Here is a 24,344-nt window from a genome sequence, read left to right on the forward strand (position 1 = left end):
AATAGATAGGAGTTTCTGCGGCCGCAACAGAGACTCCAGGATGGTATGTTGCCTCCCTGGTGCAAGGGTCAAGGATGTCTCGGAGCGGCTGCAGAGCATTCTGGAGAGGGAGGGTGAACAGCCAGTTGTCGTGGTACATGTAGGTACCAACGATATAGGTAAGAAGCGGGAAGAGGTCCTACAAGCTGAATTTAGGGAGCTAGGAGTTAAATTAAAAAGTCGGACCTCAAAGGTAGTAATCTCTGGATTGCTACCAGTGCCACGTGCTAATCAGAGTAAAGGGAGCAGGATAGTTAGAAGAAATATGTGGCTTGAGCAGTGGTGCAAGAGGGAGGGATTCAAATTCCTGGGACATTGGAACCAGTTCTGGGGGAAGTGGGATCTGTACAAAAGGGATGGTTTGCACTTGGGCAGGACTGGAACTGATGTCCTGGGGGTAACATTTGCTAATGCAGTTCGGGAATGTTTAAACTAATATGGCAGGAGGATGGGAACCTATACAGCGAGACAGGGCGAAGTAATATGGAGTCAGAAACAGATGCTAGAAAGGTAAAAAGCAAGAGTGGAAGGCCGAGTAAACAAAGGCAAGAAACAAAAAGGACCACACTACATCATAATTCTAAAAGGACAAAGAGTGTTAAAAAAACAAGCCTGAAGGCTTTGTGTCTTAATGCAAGGAGTACCTGTAATAAGGTGGATGAATTAATTGTGCAAATAGATGTTAACAGATATGATGTGATTGGGATTACAGAGACGTGGCTCCAGGATGATCAGGGCTGGGAACTCAACATCCAAGGGTATTCAACATTCAGGAAGGATACAATAAAAGGAAAAGGAGGTGGGGTAGCATTGCTGGTTAAAGAGGAGATTAATGCAACAGTTAGGAAGGACATTAGTTTGGATGATGTGGAATCTATATGGAGTGGAGGGTAGAGCTGCAGAACACCAAAGGGCAAAAAACGTTAGTGGGAGTTGTGTACAGACCTCCAAACAGTAGTAGTGATGTTGGGGAGGGCATCAAACAGGAAATTAGGGATGCATGCAATAAAGGTGCAGCAGTTATCATGGGTGACTTTAATATGCATATAGATTGGGCTAACCAAACTGGAAGCAATACAGTGGAGGAGGATTTCCTGGAGTGCATAAGGGATGGTTTTCTAGACCAATATGTCGAGGAACCAACTAGGGGGGAGGCCATCTTAGACCGGATGTTGTGCAATGAGAGAGGATTAATTAGCAATCTCATTGTGCAAGGCCCCTTGGGGAAGAGTGACCATAATATGGTGGAATTCTACATTAGAATGGAGAATGAAACAGTTAATTCAGAGACCATGGTCCAGAACTTAAAGAAGGGTAACTTTGAAGGTATAAGGCGTGAATTGGCTAGGATAGATTGGCGAATGATACTTAAGGGGTTGACAGTGGATGGGCAATGGCAGACATTTAGAGACCGCATGGATGAACTACAACAATTGTACATCCCTGTCTGGCGTAAAAATAATAAAGGGAAGGTGGCTCAACCATGGCTATCAAGGGAAATCAGGGATAGTATTAAAGCCAAGGAAGTGGCATACAAATTGGCCAGAAATAGCAGCGAACCCGGGGACTGGGCTCAGCAGAGGAGGACAAAGGGTTTGATTAGGGCAGGGAAAATAGAGTACGAGAGGAAGCTTGCAGGGAACATTAAGACGGACTACAAAAGCTTCTATAGATATGTAAAAAGAAAAAGGTTAGTAAAGACAAACGTAGGTCCCCTGCAGTCAGAATCAGGGGAAGTCATAACGGGGAACAAAGAAATGACAGACCAATTGAACAAGTACTTTGGTTCGGTATTCATGAAGGAGGACACAAACAACCTTCCGGATATAAAAAGGGTCAGAGGGTCTAGTAAGAAGGAGGATCTGAGGGAAATCCTTATTAGTTGGGAAATTGCTTTGGGGAAATTGATGGGATTGAAGGCCGATAAATCCCCAGGGCCTGATGAAATGCATCCCAGAGTACTTAAGGAGGTGGCCTTGGAAATAGCGGATGCATTGACAGTCATTTTCCAACATTCCATAGACTCTGGATCAGTTCCTATGGAGTGGAGGGTAGCCAATGTAACTCCACTTTTTAAAAAAGAAGGGAGAGAGGAAAAAGGGAATTATAGACCGGTCAGCCTGACATCGGTATTGGGTAAAATGATGGAATCAATTATTAAGGATGTCATAGCAGCGCATTTGGAAAGAGGTGACATGATAGGTCCAAGTCAGCATGGATTTGTGAAAGGGAAATCATGCTTGACAAATCTTCTGGAATTTTTTGAGGATGTTTCCAGTAGAGTGGACAAGGGAAAACCAGTTGATGTGGTTTATTTGGACTTTCAGAAGGCTTTTGACAAGGTCCCACACAAGAGATTAATGTGCAAAGTTAAAGCACATGGGATTGGGGGTAACGTGCTGACGTGGATTGAGAACTGGTTGGCAGACAGGAAGCAAAAAGTAGGAGTAAATGGCAGGCAGTGACTATTGGGGTACCGCAAGGTTCTGTGCTGGGGCCCCAGGTGTTTACATTGTACATTAATGATTTAGACGAGGGGATTAAATGTAGTATCTCCAAATTTGCAGATGATACTAAGTTGGGTGGCAGTGTGAGCAGCAAGGAGGATGCTATGAGGCTGCAGAGTGACTTGGATAGGTTAGGTGAGTGGGCAAATGCATGGCAGATGAAGTATAATGTGGATAAATGTAAGGTTATCCACTTTGGTGATAAAAACAGAGAGACAGACTATTATCTGAATGGTGACAGATTAGGAAAAGGAGAGGTGCAACGAGACCTGGGTGTCATGGTACATCAGTCATTGAAGGTTGGTATGCAGGTACAGCAGGCGGTTAAGAAAGCAAATGGCATGTTGGCCTTCATAGCGAGGGGATTGGAGTACAGGGGCAGGGAGGTGTTACTACAGTTGTACAGGGCCTTGGTGAGGCCACACCTGGAGTATTATGTACAGTTTTGGTCTCCTAACTTGAGGAAGGACATTCTTGCTATTGAGGGAGTGCAGCGAAGGTTCACCAGACTGATTCCCGGGATGGCGGGACTGGCATATCAAGAAAGACTGGATCAACTGGGCTTGTTTTCACTGGAGTTCAAAAGAATGAGAGGGGATCTCATAGAAACGTTTAAAATTCTGACGGGTTTAGACAGGTTAGATGCAGGAAGAATGTACCCAATGTTGGGGAAGTCCAGAACCAGGGGTCACAGTCTAAGGATAAGGGGTAAGCCATTTAGACCGAGATGAGGAGAAACTTCTTCACCCAGAGAGTGGCGAACCTGTGGAATTCTCTACCACAGAAAGTTGTTGAGGCCAATTCACTAAATATATTCAAAAAGGAGTTAGATGTAGTCCTTACTACTAGGGGGATCAAGGGGTATGGCGAGAAAGCAGGAATGGGGTACTGAAGTTGCATTTTCAGCCATGAACTCATTGAATGGTGGTGCAGGCTCGAAGGGCCGAATGGCCTACTCCTACACCTATTTTCTATGTTTCTATGTTTACCAACGGATGCATTACAGACCCAATCCACGTCCGGATCAGGGTCAAACAGGTCTGCGTCATCGACCCAACCCTCTTCTCAATCTTCCTCGAGGCCATGCTCCACCTCACAGTCAACAAGCTCCCCGCTGGAGTGGAACTAAACTACAGACCCAGTGGGAACCTGTTCAACCTTCGCTGTCTCCAGGCCAGGTCCAAGACCACCCTGACCTCTATCATCGAGCTACAGTACGCGGACGACGCCTGCGTCTGCGCACATTCAGAGGCTGAACTCTTGGACATAGTTGACGTACTGAGGCGTACAGAAGCATGGGCCTTATGCTAAACATCTGTAAGACAAAGGTCCTCCACCAGCCTTTCCTTGCCACACACCACTGCCCCCCAGTCATCAAGGTCCACGGCGCGGCCCTGGACAATGTGGACCATTTCCCATACCTCGGGAGCCTTTTATCAACAAAAGCAGACATTGATAAGGAGATTCAACATACCTCCAGTGCGCCAGCGTAGCCTTTGGCCGCCTGAAGAAAAGTGTTCGAAGACCAGGCCCTCAAATCTACCACCAAGCTCATGGTCTACAGGGCTGTAGTAATACCTGTCCTCCTGTATGGCTCAGAGACATGGACCATGTACAGTAGACACTTCAAGTCGCTGGAGAAATACCACCAACGATATCTGCGCAAGATCCTACAAATCCCCTGGGAGGACAGAAGCACCAACATTAGTGTCCTCAACCAGGCAAATATCCCCAGTATTGAAGCACTGACCACACTTGATCAGCTCCGCTGGGTAGGCCACGTTGTCCGCATGCCAGACACGAGACTCCCATAGCAAGCGCTCTACTCGGAACTCCTTCATGGCAAACGAGCCAAAGGTGGACGGAGGAAACGTTACTAGGACACCCTCAAAGCCTCCCTGATAAAATGCAACATCCTTACCGACACCTGGAAGTCCCTGGCCAAAGACCGCCCTAAGTGGAAGAAGTGCATCTGGGAGGGCGCTGAGCACCTCGAGTCTCATCGCCGAGTGCATGCGCAGGCAGCGGAAAGAACGTGTGGCAAACCTGTCCCACCCTCCCTTACCCAACTGTGGCAGGGACTGTGGCTCTTGTTCAGCCACCTAAGGGCTCATTCTAAGAGTGGAAATACGTCTTCCTCGATTCCGAGGGACTGCCTATGATGATAAAATATTGGCGAGGACACCGGGGATAGCTACCCTGCAATTCTTTGATTATAGTGCCATTTGATCTTTTACATCCACCTGAAAGGGCAGACTCTTATCTCTTATCTGAAAGACGGCACCTCTGACAGTGCAGTGCTTCCTCAGTACAGTACCCGGTGTGACAGCCTAGATTTTTTGTGCTCAAGTCTCTGGAGTGGGATTTGAACCCACAACCTTTTGACTCAGAGAACTGCTGGCAGCATCCAAACAAATTGTATGGAATTGCTGACTGCAATGTACTGAGTTATTTTCCAGTGTATTGTGAAAATTTTATATGAATATTTTTGTAATAAAAAAACCCCCTCTGACTCAGAGGTGAGGGTGCGACCAACCGAGCCACTGGCTGGCACTTGAACAATGCACCCGTACAAAGTTGGAGTGAACCACACTGTCAGTGTCCATTGTCCTGTCTCTCTGCAAGTGACTTCAATTTCCAACTTTAATTGGCAAGAGAAATTCCCTGTGGCTTTGGCAGCACTTTAAAAAAAATGGTATTGATCTCAGTTCAACTGGTTAAATTGATTTTTTGTCAGTTTCAGTTAAGGAACCACAAATCAGGTTAAAAGAAAGAATGGTTGGATGATACTGAGGTAAGGGAATGGCAATAAACGACTTAGTTGTTCGCTTGGAATGCACTGCTCAAAGGTCATGTGCAGACAAGACATTTAAAATTGTAGATAAGGATAACAAAACAAAAGTTTTAGTGTGGAGTCTGGAGGATGCCAGAAATGTTTGAGGTCAGGATGGACAAGGTATGATTAGAAGAAAAGAATGCAGTACAAGGCAATAAATTCAGCATCTCTTTTAACTCATGCGTTGTGGGTGGATTGAGTGGCTGATAGAAAGCTAAACCTTTGGCTTAAAATGGTATTTGTATAAAATGCCAGAAACACGTAGTTAGTGACCGATAGTGAAATAGCCATCTAATTCAGCAATGCCACAGTCCCAGTGGTGGGCTATACTCGAAGGAGATGCGGATTGAAGAATACTCAACACACTCAATGAAATGCCGTTGGCTATCCATCTGTAGTTTGGTATTTGACTCACTTCCTCTGTTGAGATGTTAGATTGAGGTCCTGTCTGTTTTAGCCATTATAATAATAATAAATAATAACTTTTATTTATATAGCGCCTTTAATGTAGTAAAACATCCTAAGGCGCTTCACAGCAGTGTAACAAGACAAATCAGATAAATTTGACACGAGCCACAAAGGAAGAATTAGACAGATGAACAAAAGCTTGTTGAAAGAGGTAGGGTTTTAAGGAGCGTCAAAGGAGGAAAGGGAGGTAGAGAGGTGGAGAGGTTTAGGAAGGGAGTTCCAGAGCTTAGGACCCAAACAGCTGAAGGCACGGCCACCGATGGTTGAGCAGTTATAATGAAGGATGTTCAAGAGGGCAGAATTTGAGGAGCGCAGAGATCTTGTGGGATTGTGAGGCTGAAGAGATAGGGAGGGGCAAGGCCATGGATTTATTTGTAAACAAGGATGAGAATTTTGAAATCGAGACGTTGTTTAACCGGGTGCCAGTGTAGGTCAGAATGCACAGGGGTGATGGGTGATCGTGACTTGGTCCGAGTTAGTACACAGGCTACTGAGTTTTGGATGATCTCAAGTTTACGTAGTATGGAATGTGGGAGGCCGGCCAGGAGTGAATTGGAGTAGTCAAGTCTAGAGGTAACAAAGGCATGAATGAGGATTTCAGCAGCAGAAGAGCTGAGGCAGGGCCGGAGGCGGGCAATATTATGGAGGTGAAAAAAGGCGGTTTTAGTTATGCTGTGGATATGTGGCTGGAAACTCATTTTAGGATCATGACACCTGGGTTGCGAACAGTCTTGTTCACACTCAGATTGGTGCTCGGGAGAGGAATGGAGTCAGTGGTTAGGGAATGCAGTTTGTGGCGGGGACCAAAGATAATGGCTTTGGTCTTCCCAGTACTTAATTGGAGAAAATGTCTGCTCATCCAGTACTGGATGTCGGGCAAGGAATCTGACAATTTAGATACCAAGCAGGGGATCAAGAGAAGTGGTGGAGAGGTAGAGCTGGGTGTCGTCAGCGCACATGTGGAAACTGACTCCGTGTTTTCGGATGATATCGCCAAGGGGCAACATTTGGATGAGAAATAGAAGGGGACCAAGGGCAGATCATTGGGGGACACCAGAGGTAACAATGAGAGAGTGGGAAGAGAAGCCATTACAGGAGATTTTCTGGCTATGATTAGATGATAAGAATGGAACCAGGTGAGTGCAGTCCCACCCAGCTGGACGTTGGTGGAGAGGCGTTGGAGGAGGATGGAGTGGTCAACTGTGTCAAAAGCTGTAGACAGGTCCAGAAGGACGAGGAGGGATAGGTTACCTTTGTTACACTCACAAAGGATGTCATTTGTGATTTTGATGAGAGGCGTTTCGGTACTGTGGCAGGGGCGAAAACCAGATTGAAGGGATTCAAACATTGAATTCATGGAAAGATGGTCACGGATTTGGGAGGCGACAACACGTTCAAATACTTTGGACAGGAAAGGGAGGTTGGAGATGGGGCGATAGCCAGCAAGCAAAGTGGGGTCAAGGGGAGAGGGGTGATGACAGCAGATTTCAAGGTGAGGGGAACAGTACTTGAGGAGAGAGAACCGTTAACATGGGAGCCAAAAAAGGAGGTTGGGCAGATTATGTGGATGGTAATGATCTTTCTTCAAAGAGGAGCACGGAGTTTTTCCAAAGCCATGGCCAAAATTTCAAACTCAACCAACACTATCAAAAACTCTTGCTATACACAAAATGTCTGCAGTGCCTATCAGTAATCCTCAAAATAATTTATTTTATGTGAAACACTTTGAGATGTTTCCAAGTGATAAGAAAGAAAGACTTACATTTATATAGCATCTTTCACGGCCTCAGGGCTTTCCAAAGCGCTTAACAGCCAATGAAGTAAGTGTAGTCACTGTTGTAATGTAGAAAAAGTGGCAGTTAATTTATCCACTGCAAGGTCCCTCAAATAGCAATGAGATAATGACCAGCTCATCTGATGTTGGTTGAAGGATAAATATTGGCCAGGAGACCAGGAAAACTCCCCTAGCTCTTCTTCAAATAGTTTTGTGGGGTCTTGTACATCCACATTAGAGGGCAGATGGGTGTTGGTTTGATGTCTCATCCGACCTCCGATGAAGCAGCACTCCCTCAGTACTGCACTGGAATGCCAGCCAAGATTATATGCTCAAGTCTCTTTAGTGGGGCTTGAACCCACGACCGTTGACTCTGAGGCGAGAGTGCTACCTCTGTGCCAAGGTTGACACCTAAGGCTTTATATAAGTGCAAGTCTTTCTTTTTTCTTCCAATTTCTCCCTCACCACCGCACCCCCCACCCCGCCTCCCCCCGCCCCCCACACTCTGTTCCCCACACCATTATTTGAGTGAGACAGGACCTGCTGACCTACTCATTGGCCTCTGTGAATGTCACTCCTAAGCCTTTCACGTAAGGACTTGGGGTCTGAACTTGGTGAGAGTTCTGCCCACAACCGCTGAAGTTCCGCCCGAAATTTTTTTTTTCCCAGATTCCTCAGGTACCACCCATTTGCTGCCCAGGTCCTGTCCGGCAGGAGAGTCATCGCTGAAGTACTGCCGGTGCAACTTCCTGCCGCCCGCCCATGCCGAAGGCTCAATAATAGGGATATTCCTCACGCACGATCCTTTAAGATCGTGCTCCCGCCCACCAGAAGGACCGCTGGCAAAAAAGTGGTCTGAGCGGGCGGCAGGGAGAATCGCTCCGAGTGGTGCAGCGCTAGTGTCCATATGCTGCATCATTATCACAGGCTCAGAATTAGTTATGTGATTAACCTGAAGCTGCACAGAATGAGTTCAAACATCCAAATGAAAAGTACTCCATTGAAGGGAAGGTGTGGTAGAGGAAACGGCAATGAGTTCCAAGAGATGGTAAAGGCTCAATGGAGAGTTTTTAGACCATTGCAAGCAGAACAGAGTTATTGGCAGAATGTGAGTGCACAGATGGCAAGAGCTTCTGCCAGAGTAAATAGATGAAAATGCGACCATGTTAAAGCTCTGGCAGGTCACAGCATGTGATAGTGAGAAGAGCATCATCTCAAGTATAGAAGACAGAAAAAGATATATAATGGACTGCAAGGTCACTGAGGAACATCAGGGGTGGGACTCCGCAATGGTGGTCCGAAGAAAAAGTGGACTGAAGTGCAAGCCTTAATGTGTGCCCTGCAAGCAGCGCGACTGTCTCTCATTGAATGGCAGCCTTCCTGCATTGATGACTTTTACTTGTCGTATCGCAATCACCTGATGACAGGATCCATTAATCATTTGCATCATATGTGGAGGGAAAGAGATTCCCCTTACAGCAGTACACCTGAAGGAGATTTGTCTTTTTCTCAGGATGCACCCCAGATAATGTAAAAATGAGACACTGACCAAGAGTGGGTGAATAATGTGACTGTATTGAATAGTGCAGCATGCCAAAGTGACAGACCAGGCAAACAATTGAATCCAACATATATACAGTTGTTCCGAGACCAGTCAAGTGACATTGACAATGATCCATGTGAAACAACAGCCACAACTTAATGAGGAGTAAAGAACATATCCACCACCAACACCCAACCCTCTACCCACTACCACCACTTCTCTTCCCCCCCACCCCCCCAGTGCAATGTGAGGCCCATCGTCCTCTTCATGGGTCCGCCTTAACCACGGCAAGCCGCACCCCTGCCCCTCACTGCCTCTGCTCCATCATGTTGTGCAGGAGGGCAGCTGGAGCGCTGCTGCCGTGTTCGTCTTGGAGAGAAGGTAGGGGGCGTGATAGGGCGCCGGCATCTCCAGCTCCTTGGGATCTGTCGGCCTCGATGGTGTGGGCTCGGGGGGTTGCATGACATGACCATCGCTTGTCTCATCGCCTCAACAGAGTCGGTGTTGCGCTCCACCGCACTAATGAGCCGCTCCATACTGGCAGTATGTTGCTGAGCAAAGCTGGCGATGCTGGCAGCTATCCCAGCCATGGTCTGCAGCACATCTCGACCTAGTTCCACGCTCGTCCTCAACAGCGGGACCATTTTTTGAGTTGCTGTGAGCCGTCCTCCATCCTCATCAGATTGTTGCATCATCCTGGGTGCTTGCAGCTTGGGGGATTTTCCGGCACGGCCTCTGTGCCTCCCAGCACTTGTTCCTGCTTCATCCGACTCGAATTCTAAGAAGTCAGACCCCAACACCGATGTTGGCCGAACAGGTGGCAAACATGTCAGGAGGCTGAAGTCCTCTTCTCCCACCTCCTCGACCTCAAGTGGTTTGAAGACTGGCACTTCTCCCTCCTCTCCCTCCTGGTCTTCGTGACTCTGGGTAGCGGAAGTGGGTGCGGTGGATATGGATGATCTGGGGGATGGGGGGGTTGGGGGGGCGGGTGGAGGAAGGAGCTGTGTATTGGGCTGGTGACAACGTCGAGGTGGGAGACGTTGGTGTCACACTCAGCCTTTGTGTGCCAGAGGTGGATGGGATGCATTGCTCGGTGCTGTCCGATTCAACATCTTCAAGTAGAGGACAACATTTCAGTGTATAGCTGGGTGGGTGGGGTTAGTCAAAGTGACATGTGAGCCGTCACATTTAACATTCTTACAGGAGCACACCATTAATGGCCGACACACTGTGCGTTAAAAGACATTTGAGTTAACATTGCATGACCTTTCATTACATGAGCATGATGCAAGCCAGAGTTTAATATAAGCTTACCAGGCATGGCCTTGGACAACGTGGACCACTTTCCATACCTCGGGAGCCTACTATCAGCAAGGGCACACATCGACAATGAGTCCAACATCGCCTCCAGTGCATCAGCGCAGTCTTCAGTCGCTTGAGGAAGAGCGTGTTCGAAGTGGCACCAAGCTTATGGTCTACAGGGCTGTAGTGATACCTGCCCTCATATATGACTCAGAGAGGTGGAACATATACAGTAGACACCTCAAATCGCTGGAGAACTACCACCAACGCTGTCTCCGCAAGATCCTGAAAATCTCCTGCGAGGATAGACGCACCAACGTCAGTGCTCTTGATCAGGCCAACATCCCCAGCATTGAAGCACAGACCACACTCGACCAGCTCTGTTGGGCGGGCCACATTGTCCGCATGCCCGACACGAGACTCCTAAAGCAAGTGCTCTACTCGGAACCTCTACACGGTAAGTGATCCCCAGGTGGGCAGAGGAAACGTTTCAAGGACACCCTCAAAGCCTTTTTGATAAAGTGCAACATTCCCACCTGTCATGCATGTAACCTTCATGTAACTGTAACCTTCATAACAACACTGCATACTGTATACACCTAAGAAATGCACACCTTGACCACAGGGGATGAACTTGTGGGAGACACTCCTAACCTGGTCATCCAGGTATATAAAGGGAGGTCCCACACAGGGTCATCACTTCTTGGTCCTGTGAATAAAGGTTCAGGTCACAGAGTGACCTTGTCTGCAGAATGTGCCTCATGTGAATTTATAGTAGTGCGTAAGGACATTACATTTGGCGACGAGAAACGGGAATCAACGACTCATGAGAATGGCCACCGGTAGCACAGAGGAACGGTACTGTGTTGGTGAGGACTGGGACGATTTCATTGAGAGGCACCAGCAGAGGTTTGTCACAAAGGACTAGCTGGGAGATGCAGTGGCTGACAAGTGAAGGGCGCATTTACTGACCAACTGTGGACCTAAGACGTACGCGCTGATGAAAGACCTGCTCGCACCCAAGAAGCTGGCAGACAAAACCTTTGAAGAGCTCAGCAAACTGATCAGAGAGCACCTCAAACCGGAGAGCAGTATACACATGGCCCGACACCGATTCTATACACACCGACGTCGGGAAGGACAGAGCATACCGGACTTCATTGCAGATCTTCGGCGCTTGGCCAGCCTCTGTAAGTTCACAGATGCCTGCAGGGGGGAGATGTTAAGGAAGTTCTTTATTGAGGGCATTGGTCATGCTGGGATTTTCAGAAAGCTAATTGAGACCAAGGACTTGACCTTGGAAGCAGCGGCGTTATGGCTCAAAACTTCATGGTGGGGAAGGAGGAAACCAAGATAATATACGCACGCAACTCTGCTTCCAATGTGGCGATGGATCAGGGAGTTAACATTGTAAACGCGACTCAGAACCCCGCAGGCAGGCAAGGGCAATTCGACACCACCCAGGCAACAACAGACTCTAGAGTGGTCCTCAACAGAGACAATGGCAGGTTGAACGGACATTTACGCCATCACAGTGGACAATGCGTCCCGGGATGGGGCCATTGACATCCATTAACAGAGTGCTCAAGAGTAATCAAAGAGACAATCAGAGAGGAATGCCTGATAACAGACCTTTTGTTCACAATGATCTCAGCTCATGCTGGAGGTGCGGGGGCAGACATGCTGCAAAAACCTGTAGGTTTCAACAATTTATCTGTAGAAATTGTAACTTCAGTGGACATTTAGCCAGAATGTGCAGGAAGCCCGCTGCAAGGCTAATTTTTGAGGCAGATGAACCAGAAGAGGGGTCTGCAAGGCAGGTTGATGCTTGGGACAAAGCAATGGATGCTGAAGTTCAGCGGGTTCATGTGACAAACATCCACAGCTCATATACCAAAACGCCACCTATGATGATGAAAGTCCTATTAAATGGCATTCCGGTACGCATGGAGCTGGACACAGGGGCCAGCCAGTCACTCATGTGTGTCTAACAATTCGAGAAACTATGGCCACTCAGAGCTAGCAGACCCAAACTAGAACGCGTTGACACGCAATTACGGACGTACACCAAAGAGATCATCCCAGTGCTAGGCAGTGCAATGTTGGTGGTCACACATAATGGATCAGAGAACCGGCTGCCACTCTGGATTGTCCCGGGAAATGGTCCCACGCTTTTGGGGAGGAGCTGGCTAGCCGAGATGAACTGGAAATGGGTGGATGTGCACGCCATTTCATCTGTGGAGCGAAGTTCATGCTCACAGGTCCTACAGAAATTTGAGTCACTATTTCAACCTGGTGTCGGGACTTTCAAGGGTACCAAAGTAGTGATACGCATCATCCCGGATGCCAGACCAGTGCACCACAAAGCCAGAGCTGAGCCGTATGTGCAGTGGGAGAAAATTGAGAGTGAGTTTGACAGGTTGCTAAGAGAGGGCATAATTTCGCCCGTTGAATTCAGTGACTGGGCAAGCCCCATCGTCCCTGGCCTAAAAACGGATGGCTCGGTCAGGATCTGTGGCGACTACAAGACCACTATGAACCGAGTGTCACTACAAGACCAATACCCGCTTCCGAGAGCGGAGGATCTTTTTGCCACGCTGGCAGGCGGCAAGCTGTTCACCAAGTTGGACCTCACTTCAGCCTACATGACCCAGGAACTGGCCAAAGAATCCAAGCTACTGACCATCATCACCACGCACAAGGGGCTGTTTGTCTACAACAGGTGTCCATTTGGCATTCGATCAGCGGCTGCTATCTTTCAAAGGAACATGGAAAGCCTGCTGGGTAGTCATGCCCCAGAAGGGAAGGGAAGCATTCATCAGGGAACTCCACAGCGAGCACCCAGGCATCGTGCTAATGAAGGCCATTGCTCGGTCACATGTATGGTGGCCGGGAATTGACTCAGACCTGGAACACTGTGTTCGCAGGTGCACGATGTGTGCCCAGCTGGGCAATGCCCCCAGGGAGGCCCCACTCAGCCCCTGGCCCTGGCCCAGGCCCATCAGGCTATGGTCACGTATTCACGTCGACTACGCGGGCCCGTTCATGGGAAAAATGTTCCTCATTGTTGTTGATGCGTACTCGAAATGGATCGAGTGCATCATATTGGGCCCAAGTTTCCACAAGAAAAAAAATGGGCGCCCCTCCGAGCTGGGCACCTGTTTTTCGTGCCTAAAACGGCGCCTAAAAAAATCTTCGGTATTCTCCACCGACTTACAGGTCCTGTGGCACTCGGCGCAGCCGGCACGAGCTGTGGGGGGGCGGAACCAGGTCCCGGCGCTGAAAACAGAGCCAGGACCTCTGCACATGCGCGCTACAGTCGGCACTCAAGTGCTGTAGCTCCAGGCGCCGAACTGTGTGGGAGGGGCCCGAAGCACGCAGCCCCTAGCCCTGGCCGAATGGCCTCACTGGGGCTTCGTGAATGAGGCTCCTCCCACGGCCAGCTCCTGCTCCCCGCCCGACCAGACCCGACACTCGCTCCCCCCCCCGGCCGACCAGACCCGACCCGACTCCCGCTCCCCCCCCCCCCGACACCCGAGACCCGCTCCCCCCCCCCCGCCCCGACAACCACTCTCCCCACCCCACCCCGACCCGACACCCGAGACCCGCTCCACCCCGCCCCGACCGAGACCCGAGACCCACTCCCCCCCGCCCCGACCGAGACCCGAGGCCCGCTCCCCCCACCGCCCCAACACCCGCTCTCCCCACCCCGCCCCGACCCGACACCCGAGACCCGCTCCACCCCGCCCCGACCGAGACCCGAGACCCACTCCCCCCCGCCCCGACCGAGACCCGAGGCCCGCTCCCCCCCCCGCCCCAACACCCGCTCTCCCCACCCCGCCCCGACCCGACACCCGAGACCCGCTCCACCCCGCCCCGACCGAGACCCGAGACCCACTCCCCCCCGCCCCGACCGAGACCCGAGGCCCGCTCCCCCCAACCCCCCCGACACCCGCTCTCCCCACCCCGCCCCGACCCGACACCCGAGACCCGCTCCACCCCGCCCCGACCGAGACCCGAGACCCACTCCCCCCCGCCCCGACCGAGACCCGAGGCCCGCTCCCCCCAACCCCCCCGACACCCGCTCCCCCGACCCGACACCCGCTCCCCCCCCCCCAACCCGACCCGACACCCGCTCCTGTTCCCCTCCCTCTCTCCCCTCCCTCTCTCCCTCTCTCTCTCTCTCCCTCCCTCCCTCTCTCCCCTCTCCTCTCTCTCCCTCCCTCTCTCGCTCAGCGGCACGAACAGCTGCAGAATTCTCCCTGGCTGAAGCACTTTCACACAGGTAGGAAGATGGTTTATTTAATCTTTTCTTGGCTTATAAATGTTTATTCAGGTTGGATTTATTTGTATAATATTTGTAGAAGTATAAATAAGGATTTATTGTCGAATTTAATGAGTTCCCTTCCCCACCTCGTTCTGGACGCCTAATTTGTAACCTGCGCCTGATTTTTTAATGTGTAGAACAGGTTTTTTCAGTTCTACAAAAATCTTCACTGGCTCCATTCTACTTTAGTTTGGAGTACATTTTCACTGTGGAAACTTTCAAATCAGGCGTCAGTGGCTGGACACGCCCCCTTTTGAAGAAAAAATTCTGTTCTAAACTAGAACTGTTCTACCTGACTAGAACTGCAGAAAAAAAAATGTGGAGAATTGCGATTTCTAAAATAGTCCGTTCTCCACCAGTTGCTCCTAAAAATCAGGCGCGAATCATGTGGAAACTTGGGCCCATTGAATTTGTGCATGGCATCCATCACTGTGGAAAGTCTGCGTGCGGTCTTTGCGACCCACGGCTTGCCAGACATCCTGGTTAGCGACAACGGCCCGTGTTTCACTAGCTATGAATTCCAGGAGTTCATGTCGGGTAATGGCATCAAACATGTCAGGACGGCACCGTTCAAACTGGCTTCCAATGGCCAGGTGGAACGTGCGGTCCAAATCATAAAACAGGGCTGCTCCGGATTCAAGGACCCTCCCTTCAATGCCGCCTATCGCGCCTCCTGCTAGCCTATAGGTCCCGACCGCATTCGCTCACGGGAGTCCCACCCACGGAATTACTCATGAAACGTACACTTAAAACTCGGCTGTCCCTCATTCATCCTGTCCTGTCAGACATTGTTGAGGGCAAGCACCAGTCCCAAAATGAGTGCCATGACTGTAATTCAAAGGGGAGATGTATAGAAATCGATGACCCTGCATTTGTTCTTAATCACGCTTTGGGGCCAAGTGGCTTGAGGGTACTGTAATTGGTAAAGAGGGGAATAGGGTCATAGTGGTCAGACTTAACAATGGACAGATATGCCGCAAGCATCTGGACCAAGTAAAAAAAAGGTTCAGCATGGAAACTGAGGAACCTGAGGAAGATCATGAGATGTTGCCCACACCACCGCCAGTGAACGAGCAACAAGAACATTCAGCAGCATGCACAGTCCCTGCGGCCAGCCCGGACAAGCCGGAATCACCACAGGTGACAGAGACGCATGCCAAGGCTCAACAACCAGAGCCCCAACTGCAGCGCTCCACGAGAGAGTGTCGACCCCATAAGAAGTTGGGGGGGGGAGGTGATGTCATGTATGTAACCTTCATGTAACTGTAACCTTCATAACAACACTGCATCCTGTATACACCTAAGAAATGCACACCTTGACCACAGGGGGTGAACTTGTGGGAGACACTCCTCACCTGGTCATCCAGGTATATAAAGGGAGGTCCCACGCAGGGTCATCACTTCTTGGTCCTGTGAGTAAAGGTTCAGGTCACAGAGTGATCTTGTCTGCAGAATGTGCCTCGTGTGAATTTATAGTCGTATGTAAAGACATTACACCACCGACACCTGGGATTCCCTGGCTAAAGACCATCCTAATTGGAGGAAGTGCATCTGGGAGGGCGCTGCGCACCTCGAGTCTTGTTGCCGAGAGCATGCAGAGAACAGGCGCAGGCAGTGGAAGGAGCGTGCAGCAAACCAGACTACCCACCCACCCTTTCCTTCAACGACTGTCTATCCCATCTATGACAGACTGTAATTTCCATATTGGACTGTACAGTCACCTGAGAACTCACTTTTAGAGTGGAAGCAAGTCTTCCTCGATTTTGAGGGACTGCCTATGATGATAACCATGTTCTAGCATGGGATCTGCATCCCCCTTTGTGGTGGCACAGTGGTGGTCACCCACCAATGCCAAGGCATGCTTATCTAGGCTCGATGACATCTGCTGGGCCCCCTCCCATGGCACTCAGGCTTGATGCCTTGGATAACGAACAGAAAACAGAGAATAGGGATAAATGGTTCATTCTCGGGTTGGCAATCAGTAACCAGTGGGGTGACACAGGGATCAATGCTGGGACCCCAACTATTTACAATCTATATTAACGATTTGGAGGAAGGGACTGAGTATAACATAGCCATGTTTGCTGATGATACAAACATGGGAGGAAAAGCAATGTGTGAAGAGGACACAAAAAATCTGCAAAAGGACATGGAAAGGCTAAGTGAGTGGGCAAAAATTTGGTAGATGGAGTATAATCTTGGAAAGTTTGAGGTCATGCACTTTGGCAGAAAAAAATCAAAGAGCAAGTTATTATTTAAATGGAGAAAGATTGCAAAGTGCTGCAATACAGCGGGATCCGGGGGTATTTATGCATGAAACACAAAAGGTTAGTATGCAGGTACAGCAAGTGATCAGGAAAGCCAACGGAATCTTGGCCTTTATTGCAAAGGGGATGGAGTATAAAGCAGAGGAGTCTTGCTACAGTTGTACAGGGTATTGATGAGGCCACAACTGGAATACTGCGTGCAGTTTTGCTTTCCATATTTACGAAAGGATATACTTGTTTTGGAGGCAGTTCAGAGAAGATTCACTAAGTTGATTCCAGAGATGAGGGGTTGACTTATGAGGAAAGGTTGAGTAGGTTGGGCCTCTACTCATTGGAATTCAGAAGAATGAAAGGTGATCTTATCGAAATGTATAAGATTATGAGGGGGCTTGACGGGGTGGATGCAGAGAGGATGTTCTCACTGATAGGGGGGACTAGAACTAGGGGGCATGATCTTAGAATAAGGGGCCGCCCATTAAAACTGAGATGAGGAGAAATTTATTCTCTCAGTGGGTTGTGGATCTGTGGAATTCGCTGCCTCAGAGAGCTGTGGAAGCTGGGACATAGAATAAATTTAAGATAGAAATAGACAGTTTCTTAAATGATAAGGGAATAAGGGGTTATGGGGAACGGGCGGGGAAGTGGAGCTGAGTCCATGATCGGATCAGCCCTGATCTTATTACATGGCGGAGCAGGCTTGAGGGGCCATATGGCCTACTCCTGTTCCTATTTCTTATGCTCTTTCCTTCTGCAGAAAGAAACATTGCAGCCTTTGCCCCTTTTGCTCATGCAGCACAGACACTCACACACACACTCTCTCACACACACCCACTCACACACACAGGCACACACAGACACAACTGACACAGAACCTTTTGGAGTTGCATGGGAGTGGTCCAATAAATGTTTACTCACTCTTGCTGATGTCACCACATCGTTCCATCGTTTCTGACACTGGTCTTCATCCCACACAATGTTGCCCACTGAGAACACAGCCTCACCAATCTCCCTCCAAATGTGTCTATATTAGGGTGGTGGAGACTTGCCACAACCATCTCAGGTGAGGTCTTTATACCGGCGCTACACCTCACGTACAAGCTCCTGCAGCTCGTCATCATTAAACCAGGAAGCTCTGGGCTTGGCTCCATCAGACTTCTTGGAAGCTTTTTTCCACTCATTATTACTTTCCTTGATGGATGGCTGATGATCAATTTGTATCCCTCTCCAAAACCGACCCCTCTCCAACTGGCAGGTGCAAGTGAGTGCACAGCTTTTATGAGCATGCACAGCTGTGCCATCAGCCCCAATTGCGGCAAAAGTGATGTCATCACCCAGAGAAAACGACAAAAAAAATTCTCAAGTCTTGTGCATGTGCGGTGCACGGCCTCCAATCTTTGCCAAGTCGAGAGGCCTGCACCTAGCACCCACTGCTGCCGCCGCTCGCTCACGCCCGCTCCTGCCCGCTGATTCCCGCTGTCTGCTGCTGCTGCTGCCGCCGACACACCCGTGGCGAAACTCACTCCCTACTGTCCCCAGCGGCAGCGGGTGGCAAAAAGGTACGTTCTGCCTGGGGATCGCCGAGAAATGGGCAGGCCTTGGCGTTCAGCAAGTTTGGGCCCTAGGTCTTCGTTCAGCACCTCTCACTGACAGTACGGCTGAGATTCAGAGATTTTGTTTTTATTTGCATTATATATAACAATATTGTTCCATTTTACAATAGCCATTTTTATAGATTTTCTTTTCTTTTGATTGATTATAGACTGTGACTAGTGTGAGACATAGCTACAAGACAGGTCCTGTGTGTGTGCTAGTTTTAAACAACCTGCAATGTATTGACAAACAGTGTAGTTCTAACTTTGTTAAAAATAATTCCCGGAGGCAAATATCAATATGCATTTCTAACAGAAGGCAGGGAATAGAATTGGCTCGATGGCAACGAGCGGGTTCTCGTTAATATAGGGATCAGAGAGTTGTCTTTGCCTTTGGAGGCCTTAGAACCCAGGTATTCATGAGGCTGGAAATAAAAGGAAAGACACCTACTAATCCCAAAGATGCAATGGACCAGAGTAGGTTGCTCAGATTAACTGGAAACATGACCATGATCCCCCCCCCACCCCTGCCGCCCCTCTGCCCCACTCTACTGCCAGGACCGTAAGAATACAAACTGTTCCTCAGCACAATGATAACATGGGTTGGGCCCCTCACCACTGTCATGTTTGTAACCATCATGCAATGGTAATCTTCATGTAACTGTAACCTTCATGCAACTCCTGTACACTGTACTTATATCCTAGAAATGCACACCCTGACCACAGGGGGTGAACTTGTGGGAGACATTCCTCACCTGGGTTTCCAGGTATAAAACGGGAGGTCCCACCCAGGGTCACGACTCCTTGGTCCTGGGAATAAAGGTTAAGGTCACGTAGTGACTGTGTCTACAGTACATTCCTCGTGTGAGTTTGTAGTTACGGAGCAGGGACACCACAACCACCACCTCCATTAAGCTGGCAGACATTAGATGGTGCTGGTGGGGGGCTGATAGGATTTCTCTGGATTGTTGAATCTTGATGGGCCAAATCTCCTTCCTCATCTGTAATTATGATTCGGCAATGTGATATCAAGATGCAAAAAGTTCATTCAATAAACCCTTTGACCCTGTGACTCAAGCTACAGATCCCAGATGCCAGATTGACAATCATTAGGACGGCTGGAAAACGTGGGATGGAAAATGGCTTCACCCATGGGCAGCGGGACATTCTGTACTGACATGGCAGGACCTGGAATACAGCTGTAATAAATGTAGATTGTGTTTTTCTTTGATGTGGAAAGAGCTCATTTGAAATCCTGCTCTTATAGTAATGCACTGGAGGACTATGACGTAATAAACAACTTATATTGTGCGGCACTTCATTAATCTAGGTTTGTTTTTAATTTTGTGACTTGATATCAAGATGCCACAAGATAATTACTGATCAAGAAGAACATTCGGTCCATCTTGATTCAGAAAGAGATCCTAACATCCCCCTATCGAATTTTGAGCAGTTTATATTTTAGAGCAAAATAAAGCAACCAGACATAATCAGGAATGTGAAAGCGTGACTAACAAAATGAGTATGTTGGTCTTTCTCATTCCGAGTTGTTCATCGTTAACAGATTTACTGCTTGGTTTGCAGTATGGCACACTGTGATCATTTCCCTTCCACTTCATTGCTAATAAAAGCAGTGGTAATTTGTACAAGCCCTTCATCATGCACATGTAAATAACAACTATAGAGTGAGAACAGGCTATCAAGCCAAACCATGTACAGCTATCATGAAACTCTTCTCAACCTGAAGGAAAGTTATGCAAAGTTTTTCCCTGTGCGTTTCCAAGGCAATTAAACTCCGGAATAACTATCTAATCTTCCGCCATCCATTCATCATTGTTTTCCATGGCATAATATCCCTATGAACCCAACAATTCAGGGACCAGTTTATGCCTCAGCGCATTGGTTATCTGTACCTCTCCTTCTGGCCTTCAGTCTTGTCCCACTGCAGATATTTATCCAACCCTTCTTTTAAAAAGGAGTTAATTAACTCAGCAAAGGTAATTAATTCTGTGCGTCTGTTCCAAACATCCACCATCCTTGTTCTTAAGGGAAAAAAGTATCAATATTCCACTGGCCTCATTTAAATTACTTAATGAGTCACCTGCAGGACATCTGGGAGAATTGGCTGCAGTCTTTCACGCCGTCTTTTCTAAATAAACAGACGACCTGTTTGAGAGATGGGGTGCTTTTCTGCAAGTGAGCCCTCCCCCTCCTAACAATATGGTGTAGTCACCTGGCTGTAGGATAGCTTAGAACTAGTCAAGAACAGCAGTATGTACCTCCTCATGTTTTATGCCACAAAGAATTTATTTGTCTAGTTATACTCTGTGGTCTCCAGTCGTCTTGGACCCCCTTGCCACTGGACCAAGACCTTGCTCAGCTAAGTCCATGTGGTAGCCGGTGTGCAATGATCACCCCACGTTAAAAGAGATCACCCACAGGCATCTTCCACTCCTCTAACATGAAGTTCGGGACCTGGAACGTCAGGACCCTCATGGACAACCCCAACAGCGACAGACCGGAACGGCGCACCGCCATAGTTGCCCGGGAACTTAGACGCTTTGATATCAACATCGCCGCCCTAAGCGAGACCCGGCGGGCAGGGGAAGGCCAGCTCAAGGAACAAGGTGGAGGTTACACCTTCTTTTGGAAAGGGAAAACAGAGGAAGAATGCTGCCTCCACGGAGTCGGCTTCACCATCAAAAACGAGCTGGTCGACCGCCTCAAAGACTCCCTCTGCGGGGTTAATGAACGCCTCATGACTCTTCGACTCACCCTATCCAGTGTGCCACAGTCATCAGTGCAACAGATGAGGCCAAAGAGGGTTTTTACTCGAACCTCGAAAAATCCCTGTCCTGCGTCCCCACCGGCGACAAACTGATCCTCCTCGGTGACTTCAATACCAGGGTCGGCAATGACAAGACCTCTGGGGAGGCGTAATGGGCAGAGAGGGGATAGGGAAAGCCAACTCCAGTGGCACCCTACTCCTGACAATGTGTCTAGAGCATGAACTTGTTATCACCAAGACCTTGTTCCGCTAGAGGGACAAATACAAGGCATCGTGGCAACACCCTCGCTCCAAGCACTGGCACCTGCTCGACAATGTCATCGTCCGAGCCAGGGATCGCAAGGATGTGCGCATCACCCATGCCACGACAGGAGCTGACGACTGCTGGAGGGACCATCATCATAGGCAGTCCCTCAAACGAGGATGACTTGCTTCCGCATGAGTTCACAGATGTTTCAATGAAGCTCCTGATGTTCCAGACCTGAACTCCAATTGAAGGGTGGAAGATACCTGTGCATGGATTTTTTTAACGTGTGGTGACCGTTGCACATCAGCCACCACACAGGCTTGACAGAGCTAGTCCTTTATCCAGTGGCAAGGGTTAACCAGGACGACTGGAGGCCTGCTCTGCTGCACGGACTTAGCGCGCGCACATATCGCAGTGTGGGCAGGCCCGTGCTGCCCCTGGGCCCTCAGCTCTTCTGGGTCCCATACCCTCATTTGCCGCACCTCCGCCACAATCATTTGCCGCACCTTCGCCACGATCTCTCACCACTCCTCAGCCACATAACACTCCCCGCACCTCCACCATGATCACCCGCCGCACCTCCGCATCAAACATTCACCGGACCACCACCACGATCACCCACTGAATCTCAGCCACGACCCCTCATCGCTCCTCCGCCTCGATCACTCGCCGCATCTCTGCCATGTTCTTCCCGTTCCTGCTTTACCAGGGCACTGCCGATGCTCCTGCCCATGCTCCAAACACCGATCTGGGTCCTGATGACGAAACCCAATCGCCCACCTCGAAGCCATCGCATACTTGGAGCAGCTCGCACTGGAAATTGTGGTGGTATGTCGATCCAGCTCGTATACTTCCTGACCTGCGGAGGTGTTCTCTCGCAGGTCAGGGGGTTACAATGCTCCAGGGGCCACCGCTCCAGCTCTTATACTTCCCGACCTGCATGCACACGAATGTTGTCAGGCCTGAAGGAGGATCTAATAGGTGTTGTGATCATCTGGTTAGAAAGAGAGATTACTTCCCCGTGGTAGAGTCTTTTTCTCTCAGAGGCGAGAGTGCTACAACTGATATGGCAGATACAGTATAATGTGGATAAATGTGAGGTTATCCACTTTGGGGGCAAAAACATGAAGGCAGAATATTATCTGAATGGTGGCAGATTAGGAAAAGGGGAGGTGCAACGAGACCTGGGTGTCATGGTTCATCAGTCATTGAAAGTTGTCATACAGGTACAGCAGGCGGAGAAGAAGGCAAATGGCATGTTGGCCTTCATAGCTAGGGGATTTGAGTATAGGAGCAGGGAGGTCTTACTGCAATTGTACAGTGCCTTGGTGAGGCTTCACCTGGAATATTGTGTTCAGTTTTGGTCTCCTAATCTGAGAAAGGACATTCTTGCTATAGAGGGAGTGCAGCGAAGGTTCACCAGACTGATTCCAGGGATGGCTGGACTGACATATGAGGAGAGGCTGGATCAACTGGGCCTTTATACACTGGAGTTTAGCAGGATGAAAGGGGATCTCATAGAAACGGATAAGATTCTGACGGGACGGGACAGATTAGATACGGGAAGAATATTCTCGATGTTGGGGAAGTCCAGAACCAGGGGACACAGTCTTTGGATAATGGGTAGGCCATTTAGGACTGAGATGAGGAAAAACTTCTTCACTCAGAGAGTTGTTAACCTGTGGAATTCCCTGCCGCAGAGAGTTGTTGATGCCAGTTTATTGGATGTATTCAAGAGGGAGTTAGATATGGCCCTTACAGCTAAAGGGATCAAGGGGTATGGCGAGAAAGCGGGAAAGGGGTACTGAGGTGTAGGATCAGCCATGATCTTATTGAATGGTGGTGCAGGCTCGAAGGGCCGAATGGCCTACTCCTAAACCTATTTTCTATGTTTCTATGATACGCGGCTTAGCTTATGTAATTAACCTCGGCTTAATTAATGGAAGTGTTTTGGAACAGTGCCCACAGATTTGAAAGGTACAGGCTGAGGACTGAGGAAAAGTCTAAATCAGCTTCCCACATAATACACAGATCAACTGTATTTAAAAGAAATATTAGCAGATCTCCTGTGGCATTTTTTATTATGAGTCGGAGATTTTACCAAAACAGAGGTGTTATGCCAAGCAGTATTACCAGGGGCACTTTGGGGTGTGTCCCTGGGAATACTTGAAAATAGGCTGTGGTTTGGCAGTAACAGGATGGGGTTTCAGCATCTAGCAATATTTTGAGGAGGCTACCACTGTTCTGGGAACACGGAAGAGGTAATTTGTGGGAGAACTGAGGCAGGTCCTGGGATCTGGGATCACGGGGAGAGGGACCCTGGGACCTGGTGTCACTGGGAAAGGAGATCTCAGGATCTGGAAGCATTGGGTGCAACCTAGTATCTGGAAGCACTCAGCATATAGTGCAAGCTATCTAGGCACTGAAGGGAGTGAGGAGGGGGCGGTGTCCCGAGATCTGGATGTGGGAAATCTGGGAAGGGTCCTGGGGTGAAGCACAACTCTGGAGGGGGTTTTAGGACATTGGGGATATCTGGAATCTAGCAGTATAAGAGTGTGTTGGGGGGGGAGCGGGGGATGGTAGTAGGAGATTGGAAGTTGGGTCCTTTCAAGTCTTCAGGCTCCAACCCCCTCCACCATCCCTACTTGTGAACCTCT

The sequence above is a fragment of the Pristiophorus japonicus genome, chromosome 12 (genome assembly GCF_044704955.1).
Source record: "Pristiophorus japonicus isolate sPriJap1 chromosome 12, sPriJap1.hap1, whole genome shotgun sequence".
In the NCBI taxonomy this organism is placed as follows: domain Eukaryota; kingdom Metazoa; phylum Chordata; class Chondrichthyes; family Pristiophoridae; genus Pristiophorus; species Pristiophorus japonicus.